At 41.6% G+C, this 21,716-nt stretch overlaps 1 protein-coding gene and 1 long non-coding RNA gene across 4 annotated transcripts in view; one reads left to right on the top strand and one right to left on the bottom strand.

Annotated features, from left to right (window-relative positions):
• Window positions 1-21,716, top strand: part of JMJD1C (jumonji domain containing 1C) — a 250,851-nt gene that overhangs the window by 100,753 nt on the left and 128,382 nt on the right. The gene's annotated exons all lie outside the window — the stretch shown is intronic.
• On the bottom strand, window positions 336-18,847 carry LOC142662886 (uncharacterized). Its single transcript, XR_012851029.1, has 3 exons — window positions 18,729-18,847; window positions 5,147-5,193; window positions 336-579 (listed from the first exon to the last, which is right to left on the bottom strand). It is a non-coding gene; the product is annotated as an uncharacterized LOC142662886 (long non-coding RNA).

Raw genomic sequence — 21,716 nt, forward strand, 5'->3', positions numbered from 1 at the left:
TTTCATGCTGCATGCTTTGCTGTGATTTTCCTCTGCACTAGGCAGAATTCGCAAGCGGAAAGAAATTGAAGTGCTGCAGATTTTAAAGTCTGCACCACAGTTCAATTTACGTGCGGGAAAATACTGCATCATGTACATGCGATTTCTTGGAATCTCATGGTCTATGCTGGTGCTGCGCACACAGTTACGTACTTCAAAACCGCACGTAAGGCTCATCGTGTGCATTCAACCTAAGACCACTGTAAATGTAGCAGACAGTCACTAGTTTGAATTTCAATGTTAAAATTATTTGTAACTATATTGTATTTTGTTTTCATTTATTATTTAAGGCTGTCTTCACATCTGCATTCGGTTTTCCATTATTCTGTTCCATCGCAGGAACAGAATAACAAACACAGAAGAGCTGCATCTGTGGCATGACAAAAACCAACTTTAATGGGTTACGTCTGATTTTCATCGTAGTTTCCGTCATGCTGCATTTTTTTGTTCAGCAAAAATGACAAGATCTGCGACAGAGGACCCGAACAGACGCATATGTGAAGAGCTGTGGATCTCCATGCCAAATCAGTTTGCATCCGCCTGTGAGGAGAAATGAATAATGTATAAGCTGAAACACTCCTTTTCCAGGCACTTGCTTAATAATTAAAGGACACGCTTTTTCCTACACTGTTCTTAACACACTGGCTCTGCAAGTTCTAGATACCGGTTCATGCAGTGTCACCTCTAAAATACAACCATAATGACCAGTATTGTGAGGATGGACCATCTCGGGCCAGCATGGGCTATGGAAAATGGGTCTTGGTAGGATCAAGTTTGCGTGTAAAGGGCTTTGCAGGACTGACCTGTGAGGTTAAACGCTAAAAATGTATTTCTGTAATGGTAGTAACACATTTGGATAAGGCATGGCCTTTGGTGATAACCTATGGAACATATGATGGATTTAATAATGTGTTTTAGCTTAAAATGATTGAAAATGGAGACCCGGTTCACATCTGCGTTGGACGCCCTTAACAGAACCTCCTTTTCCGATCTGGCCAAAAATACCAGAAACAATGCTGCGCTATTAACGGTAAAACCACGGACCCTCCTTCGGAACCCTTTAAAGTCAATGTGCCTTGTCGGGCACCGATGGGGTCCATTGTACAACAGAACCAGCACCTCCAGCATTTTCAGTATTCTGCTTAACAGCGGACATACCGACGCAGATGTGAACGAGGCCTAAACTATTAAAGAAGTAAGGCATGCAAGGGTACTAGACATGCATAAACTAGACAATATAAACTTTTGAGATATTAGTCCTCCTATACTGATCGCGGGGACTGCGGCTGAGGCATGTGATATAGTTCATACGTGTTCTCCCAATGCTTAGTTGCATACCACTCAGAGATTTACCACCACAGACAGTGAATGGGATAGGATCGTGTTGTAGGATAGGCTGATGTTCCTCTCATCTGGGCCCTGGTCCTTGCCTGCCTCTGTGCTTTTAGTCTTAAAACCATTTTTTCTTACCTATTCTAAATTTAGGTGGAACTGAAAATGTATCCGTTCGCCAGGAGTAGTATGGTCACTCTAAAATACTTAGGGTGAGAAAATGGAAATGTTGAAGTAGTTTGAGAGCTTTTGGAGTGGTTGTTTAAACATACTCCAGCAGGCAATGGGCTGCCTAGACTATTGCTTTCCATAACTATATTAGGTCACTCTGCGCACTCATATTCCATGAGAACAATTTTGGATTTGTTTTTGAACTCCTGCACAGGGAACAGCTTTACAGGTAATATTTTTTGGAAGATGAGGCCATCTTCAATCACATCTTACACAAACTTGTAAATATAATTGATTTTAAATGACAACCATATAATGCAAAATTTTGATAAAGGGATTTTCCCACCAAAGACCTTTATGGCATATCCACACGGTATACATGTCTAATTGGTAGAGTTCCTACCTTTTGAGTGCCCACCTATTGAGAGAATTGGGGAAACTCAGTCTGCAAAGCAAGAGGGCTATGGCCTGAGCTGTAGTTTAATGGAGAGTTGGCCACACTATTCCACCGCTCTTTCCATTTCTAGCCTATGGGAGTTATGCAAACAGCTGAGCAGGAGGGACCCCTATTGTTCTAGATGTTCTATAAATGTCTTTGGTGGGAAAATCACTTTAATTGAAAAATCGCTGCTTGCGAACATTTCACGGATTCACAACCTTCTACTTTTGTTGCCTGGGGACATAGTGATACTCTGTTTTGCACATCAGTCCCTTGTGACCACCTGTTTTGGATCTCATTTCCTGGTGTCCAGTTGTCACTTATCTACCAATCCACTCTAATGCCTGATGCACACGACCGTTGTGTCACACAGGCCGTTTTTGACGGCATCCAATTGGCACCCGACCCACTCACTTTAGCGGGTGCTTCGGGTCCGTGAAAAATGGTCAGTCTCTCCGATCCGAGGAAAGATGGAACATGTCCTATGACGGGACTCGGACGGCGCACACAGTTGTGTGCATGCGGCGTAAGTCCCTACTTAGCAGGAAACCTCATGCTATTAGCCTAAGCAGTGCCTGAATGTGATCCCTCTCTGTTTCCAACTAGCCAGGAATGCTTTGTTTCGGGTGGCACACAATATTTGCCTATAGCATAGTGTAGTTGCTTTTAGCATGTGATTGCTTTCAGACCCTCAATTGGCGCTCACATTGGGATTTCAACTGGGGTGCGCTTGTCAGTTTCCTTATCACCCATTGACTTGGAGATGGGGAAGGACTGCTAGGCCAATTTTCCACTAGTTATGGGAACCAGATATCTTTGGGGTTCTTCGCTGTCAAACTGCGAATGATCCTGGCATAAAGGGGTCAGGAATGACTAAACCGTTTTGGTGCCGTTTTTGGCTCCGTTTTTGAAGCCAAACACAAGTGGAGACAATATAATATATTTCCTTCCTTTTTGATCTTCTTCTGACTTTGGCTCAAAAAACGGTGCCAAAAACGGCATCAAAATTGTGTGTGAGATCCTGGCCTTAAAGGTCCTTCTAGATGTCCTAAACTGTGACAGATGTACTTGAAGGGAGAGAGAAATTATTGTATATACAAAGTTCCACTTGATGCTGCTTGTGAATCCGCTCTTGGCATTGGCGGAATACCAGAGTCAACCTTTAGAAACCATTTTTAGATGGCTGCGATACATCCATTCCTGTGTATATATATTTTTTATTTTTTTTTATAGCTATACCATGAATATATTTTTACTGTTGTACTGCTTTATCTCTTCTTTCTCCGATTTATTTATTTCGGATGTTGGAATTTGTAGCAGTTTTTAAAGCTTTCCATTCCTCATGCTGCAAAGTAATAGTCGGCCTTGTTCTGAATCAACAAATCAGTTTGACACATTGTGGATGATGTGGCTTCAGTGAAGCTCTGAGGTCATTATCCAAACCAAGAAATTCTGCCCAGACAGCTCTGCCCTTGTGTGAATCATGCTGCTTCACCGAGCCAACATTTTCTCAATCTCAAGTCTGGGAGGCCAAGGCTCTGCAGTTTCGACATCTCCTCCATGTAGGATTTTATATGTAAAAAGCAGCATGGTATTCAATACTGTGTAAACAGACTACTGCTGCTATTGTGTTTATTTAAGCTGAACTAGTCAATCTTCTTGTCACTTTATTAAACAAACCCTATTCTGGAGGCTGTTTTTGTTAATATTTATTGGAAATGTGTAAGCGCTACAAAGTCTCTTCTCTTAAAGCAATACCAGTATAAAGTGAATGTTTGAACGATGGTTAAATGTCACATCAACTGACTTTGCAATATAATAACTTTCAGTGCAGGCAAGAATGTTTAGATAAGATTTTATGACCGTCACCATATCACTGATGGTTAACCCATTTTTTGTTTGCTTAAACAAATGGAACTTGGACAGATGTCGCAGCAATCCATATTCCAGATCCAGTAGTCATGATCGTCATAGATGAACTAATAAGTTGGCAGGTCCAGCTGATAAGCCATAGAAAAATTATTTGCATCATAGCAAAATGTTGTTCCTATATGTGGAGTGAAGATGAATGATTTATGATCCTATAGGGGTTTGACCGCAGGCACAAAAAACATGACCATTGCTCTTACAGCAAAAATGTAAAGCACTAACTACTAAGTTTCCATTAGCAAATTTGCCCTAATCACCCAAACGGAGGAGTAGTCCGGTGAGAACAGAAGTTTTAAGGTCCTTTTAGACTGATCGTGGCGATGAAAACGATCACCGATCGACGTGCTAGATCATGGATTGGCGCTTGTTTACTCCAGTCACAAGGAGCAATGATCGATAATGTATGGGGGAGACTATCATTCATCCTCATGCATTTGCATCATATCGGCAGCGCTTCTCCCTATTTATACAGGAAGATGTGCTTCCGACTAGGCAACCATTTTATTGGCCGCATAAAAGATCTGAGCAGCTGATGATCATCAACCTGTTTACACAGGGCAATGATCGGAAACGAGTGTTCGTATAACGCTCGTTTGCCCGATCATTGGCTCGCGCTAAAAGTCCTTTAGTAGTTTTTCAGACAGCTGTGATGTATGGTCACCGGCAGCTGCCTCCCACTCCCATATGTATTGGCGTGTCAGTCCCAGCATCCTCCTCTTTCCCGTCAAGTTCTGTTTTCAATGCCCACCCACCCGGCTCTGTAATATGCCATCCAGCAACTTTCTCCCACATGTTTCTAAAACAATCTCCTGTAGTCTTCTGAATACCTTTAGGTGTTCCGATTGTAGATCGGCTGGGGCAATTTATACTTAGTTTCTTTGGCTATGATAGCAATGTTTTTGGGTAACTTTGAGTGGACTACAGCAGGTGGTGGCACTTTTTACATAAAGTTCATTTTGTATGAGCAGCACAATTTCTCAGTCATCAGCTGAGATATTGTTGGGTAAAGGCCATTTTTACATAGGCCAATGATCGGGCAAACTAGCGTTCTTTCGAATCCTCATTCCCGATCATTGCCCTGTGTAAACAGGGTAGCGATCAGCCGATGAACGAGCAAATGTATCGTCTGATCGTATCACTGATGCAGCATTAAATATTATCTTTAGTACATCTTCCTGTGAGATATGCTGCTGATATGATGGCAATGTATGGGGACGATGAACCTTAGAATCTTACCAGTGTGACAATGTGACTTTCTTTTCTCCGGATGCTTTGTTTTCTTCCTGCACATAAACACAGACACATTATATCATCACATATATATGAGAAAGAAAAGAGTCATGAGCTATATATAAAGTACAAAATACAATTTTATTAGATATAATTGACATAAATGATTTTAATAAAAAACATGGCGAGGTTTCTAAAAATAGATATGCCTGTGGGTCACATTTGGAGAGTATATACGACCATGGGTATATTTGTATAATAAACAATGAATGACACGAGAGCATGCAGGTATATATTGCTCAAATGCACCGTTAACAATTTAACCAGCACTGCTGATATTAAAGGGAAAAAGGACAACATAAAGTCTATGTCAAAGGTAAGTGTGCCGTATGAGGAAATCCCTATTACTGGAACAAAGTGCCATTCAATCTAAAAAGTCCAAGGACTTATAGTAATAGCTGCACTCAATGTGCAAAGTATACACCATATGCATGGCTACTACTCCGGAATCACCGAATAGAGCTAGGAAGTATACACTCACCCATAGTTGAAAGAAAGTAAGATCGTGATCCACAGACAGTGAAAGGCCACCCCAACGCGCGTTTCGCTGTATCAGCTTCCTCAGGGGGTCTGAACTAAACTATATCCTGTCCACCCTTTTATATTGTCCCACGGCCCGAATCGCAGAAGAAAGAAGAGAAGTTCCGGGTGTCAGTCCACATCAGAGGTCCATGGCGCATGCGCGGGATTATTGCATGGACCACGAGAACTCGGTCACCAGTCATCACGCCCCAACTGCGCGTGCGCGCCTCCAAAGACGCGTCTCCATGGAGATCGCGCAAGCGCAGAGGGGCGTATAGAGGAGAGGGGACCGAGTCGCGCGTCCAGCATCCCTGCTCATGCGCAACCCCAAAGATGTGGTCAGTGTATGAGTAGGCAGATCTATCTTTAGATGGATGGCACCCGTCCCCAGAAAAGACCCCCGAGATGAACCTGAAGCGGCACAATCAAGGGATTGACTATAGACATCAAGGCAATCATTGGATGATATACATATACTTTAAAAAGAAGAGAGTACTAACAGAGACTCAATATGTGTATGCTGTTGCATAAAAGGAGAACAAATAATAAATTAAATGGTGAAGAATATATATAATAAATATTTATAATATAATATTACAATATAAGACCGAGACTAATGCTCGGATATAAAAATATCAAAAGTGGGTAAAGAAAAAAGGGGGGGGGGGAAAGAAAGGAAAAGTGGAAAGAAGGAAGGAAAAAGTAAAGGGAGGGGGGGGGGGGAAGGGAAATGAAAGGTGATGAAGCAAAGATGCACAAAAAAGAGATGAAATCAATCCATAGGAAATCTGTTAGTAACTTGTGCTGATAAAATATATATAGAACAGTACACAAATTATACTGGTAAGTGCAGTGAGAAAGTGCTAAACCGTGTAAAATATATGATCACAAAAATATTTATAGATAAAATTATATATACACCAAAATTTACCAAGGGTCTCAGAAAGGGGGGAATTTCAAAAAATAGATAACATCCCAGCCATCCTACTTTACAATATAGTAAAAATATAATGTTGGGACATATTATTCATTTCATATTCAGGTAACTGTTGTTCATCAGTTGAATAGTCATGTTTCAAATTGTTCCAGTATGGATCGTGGTCATCAAAACACGAGAACGTCCTCATGAAAGAACTACGACCGGATCTAAATCTAGAGGTGGGAACAAAAGGTTAGTAACATTTTCCAGGTGGATCAGGTATATATTAACGCATAAAATCGCCTAAAAAACGCAAAAGATAACAGTGAATGGGTATATTCTATAAAAAGGGAGAAAAGCTCAAATATTCATTTAGACCAGATGGGGTCATAGTACCGAGGGTAATAATCCATCTGCACTCTTTTTGTGCAAGGATTTTAATCGCATTACCCCCTCTGACACCACAATGAACCGTGTCTATACCTCGCACCAGAAACGTTTTAGGATCGCATCTATGATGTAGTTTAAAATGTTTAGGTATCGTCTTTAGTAATGACACGTCACTGATTTGTTCTGCAGCCTGGATATCCCTCACATGCTCACGAACACGAATCCTGAGTTGTCTGGAAGTAAGGCCAATGTATACTTTAGAACAGCCACATGTTGCGTAGTACACAACATGGGCTCTACAAAGTAATCCCCAGATGACGGCCAGAAGAAATAGAAACCTGAGAGACATACTTGTTAAAAGTCATTACGTACCCTTACAACTCAACCCCTTTTCCTCAAGAGGCCCGATTCAAGGCTGCTACCCCTGCGGCAAGTGTGTGGCATGCGCCAACATAATAAGGACAAATTCCTTTACTTCTGTTAAAAACGGACGCCAATTCAATATCCTGCATTACATATCATGCAGCACGACCCATGTTGTGTACTACGCAACATGTGGCTGTTCTAAAGTATACATTGGCCTTACTTCCAGACAACTCAGGATTCGTGTTCGTGAGCATGTGAGGGATATCCAGGCTGCAGAACAAATCAGTGACGTGTCATTACTAAAGACGATACCTAAACATTTTAAACTACATCATAGATGCGATCCTAAAACGTTTCTGGTGCGAGGTATAGACACGGTTCATTGTGGTGTCAGAGGGGGTAATGCGATTAAAATCCTTGCACAAAAAGAGTGCAGATGGATTATTACCCTCGGTACTATGACCCCATCTGGTCTAAATGAATATTTGAGCTTTTCTCCCTTTTTATAGAATATACCCATTCACTGTTATCTTTTGCGTTTTTTAGGCGATTTTATGCGTTAATATATACCTGATCCACCTGGAAAATGTTACTAACCTTTTGTTCCCACCTCTAGATTTAGATCCGGTCGTAGTTCTTTCATGAGGACGTTCTCGTGTTTTGATGACCACGATCCATACTGGAACAATTTGAAACATGACTATTCAACTGATGAACAACAGTTACCTGAATATGAAATGAATAATATGTCCCAACATTATATTTTTACTATATTGTAAAGTAGGATGGCTGGGATGTTATCTATTTTTTGAAATTCCCCCCTTTCTGAGACCCTTGGTAAATTTTGGTGTATATATAATTTTATCTATAAATATTTTTGTGATCATATATTTTACACGGTTTAGCACTTTCTCACTGCACTTACCAGTATAATTTGTGTACTGTTCTATATATATTTTATCAGCACAAGTTATTAACAGATTTCCTATGGATTGATTTCATCTCTTTTTTGTGCATCTTTGCTTCATCACCTTTCATTTCCCTTCCCCCCCCCCCCCCTTTACTTTTTCCTTCCTTCTTTCCACTTTTCCTTTCTTTCCCCCCCCCCCCTTTTTTCTTTACCCACTTTTGATATTTTTATATCCGAGCATTAGTCTCGGTCTTATATTGTAATATTATATTATAAATATTTATTATATATATTCTTCACCATTTAATTTATTATTTGTTCTCCTTTTATGCAACAGCATACACATATTGAGTCTCTGTTAGTACTCTCTTCTTTTTAAAGTATATGTATATCATCCAATGATTGCCTTGATGTCTATAGTCAATCCCTTGATTGTGCCGCTTCAGGTTCATCTCGGGGGTCTTTTCTGGGGACGGGTGCCATCCATCTAAAGATAGATCTGCCTACTCATACACTGACCACATCTTTGGGGTTGCGCATGAGCAGGTATGCTGGACGCGCGACTCGGTCCCCTCTCCTCTATACGCCCCTCTGCGCTTGCGCGATCTCCATGGAGACGCGTCTTTGGAGGCGCGCACGCGCAGTTGGGGCGTGATGACTGGTGACCGAGTTCTCGTGGTCCATGCAATAATCCCGCGCATGCGCCGTGGACCTCTGATGTGGACTGACACCCGGAACTTCTCTTCTTTCTTCTGCGATTCGGGCCGTGGGACAATATAAAAGGGTGGACAGGATATAGTTTAGTTCAGACCCCCTGAGGAAGCTGATACAGCGAAACGCGCGTTGGGGTGGCCTTTCACTGTCTGTGGATCACGATCTTACTTTCTTTCAACTATGGGTGAGTGTATACTTCCTAGCTCTATTCGGTGATTCCGGAGTAGTAGCCATGCATATGGTGTATACTTTGCACATTGAGTGCAGCTATTACTATAAGTCCTTGGACTTTTTAGATTGAATGGCACTTTGTTCCAGTAATAGGGATTTCCTCATACGGCACACTTACCTTTGACATAGACTTTATGTTGTCCTTTTTCCCTTTAATATCAGCAGTGCTGGTTAAATTGTTAACGGTGCATTTGAGCAATATATACCTGCATGCTCTCGTGTCATTCATTGTTTATTATACAAATATACCCATGGTCGTATATACTCTCCAAATGTGACCCACAGGCATATCTATTTTTAGAAACCTCGCCATGTTTTTTATTAAAATCATTTATGTCAATTATATCTAATAAAATTGTATTTTGTACTTTATATATAGCTCATGACTCTTTTCTTTCTCATATATATGCTATGCTATCAGTGAGTTTGCTATTTCATGACACTGTGGGGGTACTGCATACCAATGTGGTTTGTACCCAACCAGCTACCTGTCCCTGTGAGACATCTGTTTATAACATTATATCATCAGTAGGTTTTTTTAAGCTGGGAAAATTGAACCTTGAACCTTTCTGGTGGAACAAGAACTTATGATAGTAAATAGGGTCTGTGTGCAGCGCAGCTAAATGCGTTGCCTTCAAACAGATAAACCTATAGATCAGGGATGCGCAACGCCTGTGTTCCAAGGGCCACACAGTCTGATTGTACTTTTCCCAAGAGTCGTAAAAAAAAACTTAAAGGTACTTCAATCTGTTACATTTATGTCATATCAACAGTATATGCCATAAATGTACTGGGCAAATGGAGGTCTAAGACTTGCTTTTGGCGGATTTAAGGATAATAATCGAATTGATTCTTCCATTGTATTGTATGGACTGGGAAATCGGGTAGAACAAATTTCTCATCTCTAACATTTGTCTTGGGCCCTATTTAAATTACGTTTGGGATGTCTGTTTTTAGCGTGAACTACATACACACTAGATGTGTCCGTGGGACTCCATTAGCCCTACAGAGGCCAAAAAGTGTCCTATTGGCTGGTATACGTCCGTATAAGTTTTTTGAAGGATGGAATACTTTAATCGACAACTCTCTTCCATCTCACCCGATCCCACAAAAAGAAAAAAAAAGTATGCTGTGCGTTATACGTTTTTTTTAAAACATGGGTGCTTATGAGTGACATTTGTCATTGTATGGTCACAGGTATATAATGTTTGACGTATGTCATGAGCTTTCCAATAGCCTTTCATAACCTAGCCATTAAATGGATTCTATTATAGTCCATGGGTGAAGAATCTATTAAACGGACGCCTAATAGTGGTTTAACGGATACGTGATGAACTCTCATTAGCCAGCTCACAATGTATCCGTTTAATGAATACAATTGAGCGCAATGGGCAAAAAACACAGCGAAAACCGCTTTCTCCTGCCTTCCGTTGATGGCAATGGGAGGTCAGAGATGGAAATGCTTGAAGAAAGAGCATGTTGCTTTTTTTAATTAGTTTTATTTTTTAGTTAAACGCCTCCACCTTCCATTGAAATCAATGGGAGGCGAATTTGGCCGTTGGGGCGGTTTCCGATGTGGTTTCAGCATCAAAAACTGCGCCAAAAAACTCAGTCTGACAGATGCCTGAGGCTTTGTTCACACAGTTTGATGTATACGCCAGGAGCTTTTTCCTGGGGTATACATTAAATGTAGGCCAAAAACGTGATGTGAACACAGCCTTGGAATGTTATCTGCCTGTTGAAATCCTGAATATCATTTTAACTGATGGACTGCAGTTCTTCGTCATGAGTGAGCACACGCCATCTCTTCCGATAAGGTGAATGCCCTAGCTAGTTTCATTTATTTAATTTATTTTTCTTTTCTTTTTTTTTTAAATCAGATTGCTTATGTTTTGGTAATATTCAATCCATATATAGCACTAAATAAATTGTCTTCTAAGGTAACATCATAAAGGAATGTGTTGACCATGGCTTGTATTTTTCTGTCTTAGTACCTATAGTAATACAGAGGTCTCGGTTGCTCTTAGGGTTAATTGCCTGTACTGAAGGACATAGAACGGGGTCATGTATTGACCGTCTTCTGCTGCATTCACCACGGCACGGTGAGAATACCAATCACAATGGATTGATGAAGCCGGCTTACAGAAAGCAATTTCCATTTCTAATGTTCATAGCCCATGTATTGTAGAGTCTGGTGCGTGAGGGGTTGAATGATGCGAGTCAGACATTATGCCCGTGGAGGGCAATAAGCATTGTTTACTGTTCACTTTATAAACTGCACCTTACTACTAATATATGTAATGACAGCGACGATATGCTGATTTTACTTCTGTCCGTTGTATGTTGTGTAAAAGCTACTTGGTAAAGCCTATGGGATTAGCAACAACCCCAACAACTGCGCTAATAACCGCAGCATTCAAGGCCATAGGCAAATCTGGTATGGGATTTTCAGGAAACACGCAGCCTAAGGTACTTTTACACCGGACAATTTTGGCCGGCGCAACGAGCACAGACAGACAGCTCGTTGATTGTCGCTCGTTTGCTCCTTTCACAAGGAGCTAGTACGGGGACGAGCGCTCGTTACTACAATCTCTCATCCCATACGTTTCGAGCACGCCGGCAGAACGTCTCGCTGTTTACATAGGGAGATGCGCTGCAGACAACGATAATGTTTTGAGCATTTGAAACTCTACGATTAGCCGATTTTGCTCGTTCATCTGCTGGTCGCTGTCCTGTTTACACGTGGCAATTATCAGTAACGAGCATTCTGTGAGCGCTCGTTTGCCCAATAATTGGCCAGTGCAAAAGGGCATTATATTTAGATTTAGGCACAAAATCCAACCCTAAATTCTAAGAGTACAGAATGTGTGAACATGGTCTTGGTATGGAAACACTGCATGTCTACCTAATGGATCTATCAAATCCACAAGGTTTCATTTTGTTGGTTCTCTCTGATAAGCTGGATGAGACTACTGGAGACCCAACGATAATCTTTTTAAGGCTGCATAGTTAGTGTTTATTTACAGCAGTTATTTACCCCATTGTAATAAATGAAATGTAGTCTATTGTTTTCATTCAAGTATTTTTGTAGTCACCCAGTGCCAAGACAATGAGCCATGGAAACCACCTTTAACACCACGCAAATATTGGGCATATGGGTAGGGGTCTGAAATCACACAATGCCTTTAATGTCAACACTAGGGACTTCTGAAAATGGCAATGAACCTAAGGATTTTATAAAGACCCAGAAACTACTCTACTTGTGTAATTTGATGTGTTTATGGCCTCATTAATGAAAGAATATTGTGCTTTTTGTATTTCCCAATCTTAGCTGCTTGGTACCTTATTTGAAGCCAGCATTGCCTCAGATGTTTTGCATTGGGCTGTGTATACTTTTCATGCTGTGCTCACTGTTTTTTGATATTCACCCCTGGTGTTTTTTTTTTACCTTGTGGACTTGATGTAGAGAGTGACGTAGATTATTCTGTTTATTTAACCTGGTTAAATGATAATATTATTACAAGATATATAATGATTGTGTAAAACTTAATAGACAAGAAATATAATACCCCCCCCCCCCCTTCCAATTTGTCCAATTTAATAATTTGATAATTTTTTTGTCTCTTAGTCTTCTGGAAGCTGCCAAATTGTGCCTCTCAAGGGCCATGCCGATTTGGTGAGCCTCCCAGGCATAATGTCATGCGTGTGTTTGCAATCCTATTTGGAGTGTGTGTTTAAAGAAATTTAGATTTAAAGAGGCTCTGTCACCAGATTTTGCAACCCCTATCTCCTATTGCAGCAGATCGGCGCTGCAATGTAGATTACAGGAACGTTTTTATTTTTAAAAAACGAGCATTTTTGGCCAAGTTATGACCATTTTCGTATTTATGCAAATGAGGCTTGCAAAAGTACAACTGGGCGTGTTGAAAAGAAAGTACAACTGGGCGTGTATTATGTGCGTACATCGGGGCGTGTTTACTACTTTTACTAGCTGGGCGTTCTGATGAGAAGTATCATCCACTTCTCTTCAGAACGCCCAGCTTCTGACAGTGCAGATCTGTGACGTCACTCACAGGTCCTGCATCGTGTCGGCACCAGAGGCTACAGTTGATTCTGCAGCAGCATCAGCATTTGCAGGTAAGTAGCTACATCGACTTACCTGCAAACGCCGATGCTGCTGCAGAATCATCTGTAGCCTCTGGTGCAGATGTGTCCTCGCTCGTCTGACACGATGCAGGACCTGGGGAAGTGACGTCACAGCGTGATCTCTGGAGAACACGGCTGTGTCTGCACTGCCAGAAGCTGGGCGTTGTGTAGAGAAGTGGATGATACTTCTCATCAGAACGCCCAGCTAGTAAAAGTAGTAAACATGCCCCGATGTACGCACATAATACACGCCCAGTTGTACTTTTACTTTTCAACACACCCACTTGGACTTTTGCAAGCCTCATTTGCATAAATACGAAAATGGTCATAACTTGGCCAAAAATGCTCGTTTTTTAAAAATAAAAACGTTACTGTAATCTACATTGCAGCGCCGATCTGCTGCAATAGCAGATAGGGGCTGCAAAATCTGGTGACAGAGCCTCTTTAAAGCAGCCCTCCGGTTTCTGGACAAAATGATACCTGTGGTGGGGTATGTGGAGTAATATTACCTGGCTCCCTCCAGTTGTGCCTGTCTGCCGTGGTTCTGCCATTTTAGGGTCCCCTCTGTGTTGTCTTAGACACTCCCTCCTCTGTTTACAGATTGGACAGATGCTCACGTGAGCAGCTCTGGCCAATACAAGAACAGTGGGAGTGTCTCTGACTCGTATTCTAAGAAGTGCTGCAGTCATTTTGGGACATTACAGAGGGGAACTTAAAACACAGATCTATGGCATAGGGGCACTACTGGAGGGCACCAGGTGATACTACTCCATAAATCCTATCATATTTAAAATGTCGTCCTGGGACTGGAGGGTCGCTTCAAGACTACATAGGAATATGGAAGCAAAAGCGGAGCCTGGTTTCTAGTTGCTTATATTTTAGTTAACTTTTTCTTCCCAGGGTTCGTGGTACATAATGGAAAGTGTGGGGATATTTGTGGTCTATAACCATGGAGTAGACATACATGTATTTTAGTGGCTACAAATTTGTGTAGGCCATTAATTATTCAGGCCGTATTTTTGTGAAACATTACCAATCTTAATTGCTTGTTTTCAGTATTTATTTGACATATTTAAAGCAATTGTGATAACCATAAATTGACAAATAGTTGGACTGCACAAGCAGACTTTCCATTATGTTAGAAGGATGATCACCTCTTGCTTAATTTCTATGCAGTGCCACCACAGGGGAACGAAGGTATTACACAGTTTCCATTTAAATCATTGGGCTTTTCATGTAATGCATAGATGTGCTAGGTCCTCCAGATTGGGACACGCTCTTTGTATTTCCTGGTAGACTTTTTGAATGTAGGGACAAATGCTTTTTTTTAATTGACAGAAAACTAGGTTATTCCACAATGGTATTCTCTAGTGTTTCAAAAGTTAGTGTCTATTTGAAGTTAACCCATGATCTGCACAAAGAACGTATACTAATGTAATAGTATACCTGATATAGATACGTTTTGTAACTTACTATAAGCCCCCATACACATGGCCATGCCTATGATCACAGCCTGCGATTGGGGGCATGGCTGGCCACTGACGGCCGCCTGCATTTTCTGGCTGTGCTCCCATACAAAGTATTGGAGCATGGCCTGTAAAAAAACGTAAAATAGGACATGCTTCATAATTCCCGGCACGGTTCTACGGCACGAACACCCATCCATAGCAAAAACGGTAAGGTGTCCGCGGGTAAAAGAACCAAATGGGTCTGTAAAACCGCGGACTGTAGTATGGGTCATGGTTTTACAGTCGTGTGCATGGGGCCATTAAAATGTAGTTTTATTTTGTGTGACGTTATTGCCACTAGGAGTCTCCCTTCCTGTAAACTGCTGTCCACCCCCTGTTTTCAAGCAAAATGTATCCCTAGTTACAGAGCAGAGGACGACGACTGCAGGGGGGGGGGGTTTGTGGGTGTGGGGGAGGTGTCTCTTCATTGCCTGCCCATAGAAATCTATGGAGAGGGGAGGGGTGTGCAGAACGAGGGAGCAGAGAACGAAGACAGACGCTGCCCATATAAGTTTAAGGATGGGGTAGGGGGAGCAGAAGCAGGGAGGATACACCTGCTGCTTATAAGATTTATATCTCACCCTACTGCTGGATTCTCAGCTACACTGCTCATTTCTGCTGTATAATCTGCACTTTGCTGCTGTGTAATCTTCCCATGCTGCTGCAGCTTCTATATATGTGATCGATAGATAAAGGAGAGCAGGATTCTTCTCCTCTGTGTATAGAAGACATAAAAGCAGTTGGGCTCTACCCAGTAGCTGAGACAACTGCGAATTAGAAAGCGTCTGTAGAGGGGAAAACTGCTAAATAAGGCAGAATACAGGTTATATAATGGGCAGAAATAGTGTTATTTCTCATTTACTTACATGACCGCTTATTCTAAAAAAAAAAAAAGTCATCTGAAGGGTTAAGGTAAGCTTTAAACTAGGTAAACAGCATACATGATCAGTTCTGTGGGAACATTCAGAGCATGTACTCTACTGAACTCCGTTATCTTTGCTATAGGAAAGTTTAAGAGATACGGGGCTGTGTATTTCTATATGTGCTAGTAAGCTCTTAGACGCTATACAGTAGAGGAGAGAAAACAGAAACCACAGTTAGGTGATCAGTTCTGCTGACCTGGTTGGCTGTGCTATGAGCATTTGTATTGTACCTGATGAAGAGGCTGGTGCGGCCTCGAAACGCATCGTAAATAAAACCTGATATTACATTTGCTTGTTTCATCCCTCACTTTCACTACTCTACCATTAAGCAGCGACAGGGAAAATCCGTTTTTAATTCCCTTAATTTTATGATCTTTGCAGTCAATGCGAGAAATAATCAAATATTTATAAAATAACTAAGTGTTGGTACAAAGTTAGGACAAATGAAACCGTCGAGACTATACACAATCGCTCAATTCATTGTGTCTGGCAAGCTGGGGACTTTTCTTTTCTGTATCCAGGTGACCATGAAATGAAGCGGTGACACTGAAAATTGTGTTATGTCTGTATTGAAGGATTACTGTGACTCACCCTGCGTGATGAGCCTTGCCGAGCGAACGTTTTATAAAAGAGCAAAGGATAACCCTATTATGAATCATACTTTTCATTAACTGCAAACTTCCGTTTAACTACTGAAGTGCCAGAAATCTGTCACAATATGGAAATAAAATATTACAAGATGTAGGTTTGATGCAATTTTTGTTATTTATAGCATTTTCGCTTTTGTAGCATAATTTTTTATGGGCAAAAACAGGGACCAAGCATTATAGATGCTTAAAGAGGCTCTGTCACCACATAAGTGGCCTATAGTGTACATGATTATTTTTCTATATAATACAGCGCCGATCACATGTACAATATAGGCCACTTATAATGTGGTGACAGCCTCTTTAACAAGAGGTTGTTGGATGAATGTATCTTTTAAATTAAAGGGATAGTTGGCCTTCAGCAGCTTTGACATACGACCAAACTTAAAGAGGCTCTGTCACCAGATTTTGCAACCCCTATCTGCTATTGCAGCAGATCAGCGCTGCAATATAGATTACAGTAACGTTTTTATTTTTAAAAAACGAGCATTTTTGGCCAAGTTATGACCATTTTCGTATTTATGCAAATGAGGCTTGCAAAAGTACAACTGGGCGTGTTGAAAAGTAAAAGTACAACTGGGCGTGTATTATGTGCGTACATCGGGGCGTGTTTACTACTTTTACTAGCTGGGCGTTCTGATGAGAAGTATCATCCACTTCTCTTCAGAACGCCCAGCTTCTGACAGTGCAGATCTGTGACGTCACTCACAGGTCCTGCATCGTGTCGGCACCAGAGGCTACAGTTGATTCTGCAGCAGCATCAGCATTTGCAGGTAAGTAGCTACATCGACTTACCTGCAAACGCCGATGCTGCTGCAGAATCATCTGTAGCCTCTGGTGTCGATGTGTCCTCGCTCGTCTGACACGATGCAGGACCTGTGAGTGACGACACAGCGTGATCTCTCGAGAACACGCTGTGTCTGCACTGCCAGAAGCTGGGCGTTCTGAAGAGAAGTGGATGATACTTCTATGCACAACGCCCAGCTAGTAAAAGTAGTAAACACGCCCCGATGTACGCACATAATACACGCCCAGTTGTACTTTTACTTTTCAACACGCCCAGTTGTACTTTTGCAAGCCTCATTTGCATAAATACAAAAATGGTCATAACTTGGCCAAAAATGCTCGTTTTTTAAAAATAAAAACGTTACTGTAATCTACATTGCAGCGCCGATCTGCTGCAATAGCAGATAGGGGCTGCAAAATCTGGTGACAGAGCCTCTTTAAACTACTTGGTCATCTCAGAATAGATCCCATACAGGTTAAGCCATACCAGCATAATAACCTTAGAACATACAGAGATGGGTGATTCATAAAGGTGCCCCTACACATTCGATAGAGCTCGGCTGAACCTTCAAGTTTGACAGGATCAGACAATCTAATGTGCATGAGGCCACCTGACTCCCCCCCCCCCCCCCCACCCACCCTCTAATGGCAGATGTCAAGGTTGAGAGGTACTGGGCATGTCATGTTCAATTTCAACATGCCTGTGCCTACAGGAGGTGTGAGCTGCTACCAGAGGTGTCTGGCTGCATCATATTCCCCTCTTCCTATTGAAATAAACATACATGCTCGGCAAGCATGCATGTTTATACAAGAGCTTGCTAGAGACAACGGACGGCCAAACAAGCGTTCGTCCCACCGTTATTAGTGTATGGTCACCCTGGTGTTTTATCTTCTGCTGGGGTCAAAAGTATCCAAAGGTGATCAGTCTCTACATGAGCACACACTAATATTCAGTGAAGGTAGGAATGAAAGGTGGCGCTGGGACATTCTCATTCATCTTTATGAGAAGTTAGTAGTTCTCACTATTAATATTCGCATATTAGTTTGTCTGTAAGCATGGAGTATCTCATGAATATGCAACATTCTTCTCTGGCCTCCCATCTAACACTCTTGGACTACTCCACCTATGATGTCTGGTTTATCGAACTCTCCCCTCTTGTTCCTCTACTTCCCCTCCTCTTTGCCAATCCCTTCACCGGCTGCCCATTGCCCAGCAAATTCATTTCATAGTAGTAACCGTGTCATACAAGGCTGTCCACAAATTGCCCCCTCGATACATCTGTGCCCTAATCTCTTGATAACTCACACAATCTCTGGGCCTTGTGAAGACCTCTTTCTCTTATCTGCTCCCCACATCATCGCCTTCAGGATTTCTCTAGTGCATTCTCCATATTCTGGAACTCTCTACCCCATCACGTCTGACTCTCTCCCACCATCCAAAACTTCAAAAGCAACCGGAAACCTACCTCTTCAGAAACTCTTACAACCCATGTTATAATAACTGTGCCACCACTTTATTTCCGGATCAGCATCTTCTACCCGCGTGTTCTTCTATCGATTGTAAGCCCTTGGGGCAGGGCCTTCTCTCCTTCTGTAGTAGAATGTACAAGACGGATTTACTATTTTACACTAGACGACATAATTTCATTAAAACACATCCAAATCTCCAACCTGTCAGATCAGGTATAAGACATGCTTTAAATTATTTACAGCATTTAGAAATCCTTGTACATGAATATCTTTGAAGGTAGGAGCAATTATCCTTATGGTAAATCATACCCATGGTTACATATATTATTATAAATAATTTTTTTTTATACTTTATGCTCTTAACAACAAGAATCCCAACAGTCAAAAACAAAAATGTCAGACTGCTGATCAGGTCACAGGCAACGAAATCTGCCCCATGTGACTGCACCCTTAGGGCTTATTCAGACGAATGAGTGGAAAAACTAATTTGTCACGTCCGAGTCGCACCCGTGCCGGATCTGTGAAAACGAACTAAAAAAAGGACATGTCCTATTTTTTTCACGGCCCCTTCACATGGTCCGTTAAAACGACGGCCGTGTGAACAGGCTCATTTGAATTGCGTTTTTTTTTTTTAACTAACCGCACAAAGACGTATGACACGCTCGTCTGAATAAGCCCTTAGGCTGTAATACAACCTTTTTAGTTTTTGGTGCTGATTTTTTAGCCAAAGCCAGGAGTGGATCCAACAGGAAGGAAAAGTACAAGTTTTTCCTTTTATACTTCCCGTTCCTTTCGACTCCACTTCTGGCTTTGGCTCAAAAAACTGCATCAAAACTGCACCACCAACTGCATGTGTGATTCCAGCCTAACATCTCTGTGTAACACTTGGCTGTTCTTCAATGATTTATGCACATAAGCATCCATTGGATTCCCATGTGGTTTCATTAATCCTTGTCTAAACTAAACAAAACCTGCTTTCTTTCTCCTCCTTATGTATGGGAAGTGACCTATATTGATCTGTTATCCGCCTGCTTTGTTTTTTCTCCTGTCACCTGGTTTTCACCTTTCAAAACACATAAGTGACTTTGAGGCGTTCAGTACAATCAGCCAATGACATTATACAGTATTACATTGAGTTTGTTTCATTACAATGACCTCCTATCTTGACAAGAAGCACAAAAAAAATCTGCATTAGCTGTTCTCCCACCTCCGACCCTTTATTATTTGTGATTGGACAAAGACTGTCCTCATCTGAGGCTCTTACAAATGAACGCATGTAAAAAATGAAGGTAATGTCTTTAAAGCGGATCTGTTACTAGTTTATTAATTCCCTATCTCCTAACTAATCTAATAGGCGCTATGATGCTGATAACTAGTGTGATTTTTTTTTTCCCCAAAAAGTTTTATTTGCAAAGTTCTGAGCATTTTTCTAAATATGCTAATGTGACTAATAGCCAATAGGAGGTGACTTTCTCTTCACTCTGGACGGTGTAATGTTTTCTGTATGACGCTGTCCAATCAGCATACAGCTTCTCCCCCTTCCCTGCCCAGCAACACAATGTGATCATATAGTACACAGCTTCCATTCCCGACTGTGTATTAAACTGGTAATATCTCTGGTTGTGTCCCAGCTAGAACTGCGATCCTGGTGTCGTATGAAAGATTAGAATCTCGTGTTTCATATGCCATCAGAGCTGTTTTAGGTGGTCCACACCCCGAAATATGGCTGTTTTTAAGTGTTCCTCCTTCCCTCTAGCCTGAGTCTCTCACACGGTGTGAAGCAGCTTCATGCTGATAGGACAGCGTCAGAGGCTGTGAGGAGGCTCCACCGCCGGAGAATTGCTGCTGTTGAGGCCGACTTTAGTATAGCCTCGTTTGCATATTTAGTAAAAAAAGCTCATAACTTTTTAAACAAAAATGTTTTGGGACACAATTTCCGCTAGCATTATCTGTGTGACAGCGCCTATTAGATTAGCTAGGGGATAGGGCATTACTAAACTAGTGACAGAGCCCTTTTAAGACATTATACTGGAAATATTACTGCAGGAACTTGGCTGCTACATCTTCATTTAGACCAGATTTCCAAAAAGTCACTTGTTCTGTTGTTGCATTGGATAAAAATCAGATCATGGACAATTGACTTAACCAGGTGAGAGAGGCCATTTCAGTCCATTTCTATCAAATGTGTATGGTCATTTAATAGTCCAAGTTGGTATAACTGTTGGTTTTCCTATTAAAGTAATTGCCTCATGAAGATCCTCTGATGGCCACGGGTCTGGCTTTTCTAACAGTTACTGATCTGCCGTTGTCACCTGGGGAAGCCCAGACTTTTGCTCTACAGCAACCGATGCAGGGAAAATGGCGTATTACATTCAAATTGGCCACTGATTCAAATGACGGCTTGGACAGTCTGGGTCTGCTTACAGAGCGACTTTTTGTTCTAACTCCAAGTGGTGTCCCAAGCGAGGGAACGCTGCCACCCTCCCGCCTTTTTACTTTCAGATGTCCTAATAGGGCATATGGACTTGGGTTGTCTCATGAATACACCCCCCTCTCGAGTAAAATCACACGTAGCAGATGTGTTGCAGACATTTCTGTGACTGTCCCATTCATATAAATGGGGCTTTCAGAAATTCACGCGCTTTATACAGAAAAAAACCCTGAGATGAATGGAACAGATTTTTGCTCGCAGCAATTTCTGCAACAAATCTGCCGCATGTGAATATACTCTTAAGGCCCTATTAAACGGGCCAATGCTCAGGCAAATGAGTGTTCATATGAACCTCAGGGCAAACGTTCATTCATCGGCTGATCTCCTCTCTTATGCAGCATTAAAAATAATTGTTGTCGGCAGCACAGCTCCCTGTATAAACATGGAGATGTGCTGCCGCCATTATGAAAATGTATGGGGACGAACTATCTGAGTAAGGGTATGTGCACACACACTAAATACGTCCGTAATTGACGGACGTATTTCGGCCGCA

Source organism: Rhinoderma darwinii, chromosome 11 (genome assembly GCF_050947455.1).
Source record: "Rhinoderma darwinii isolate aRhiDar2 chromosome 11, aRhiDar2.hap1, whole genome shotgun sequence".
Classification (NCBI taxonomy): Eukaryota; Metazoa; Chordata; class Amphibia; order Anura; family Rhinodermatidae; genus Rhinoderma; species Rhinoderma darwinii.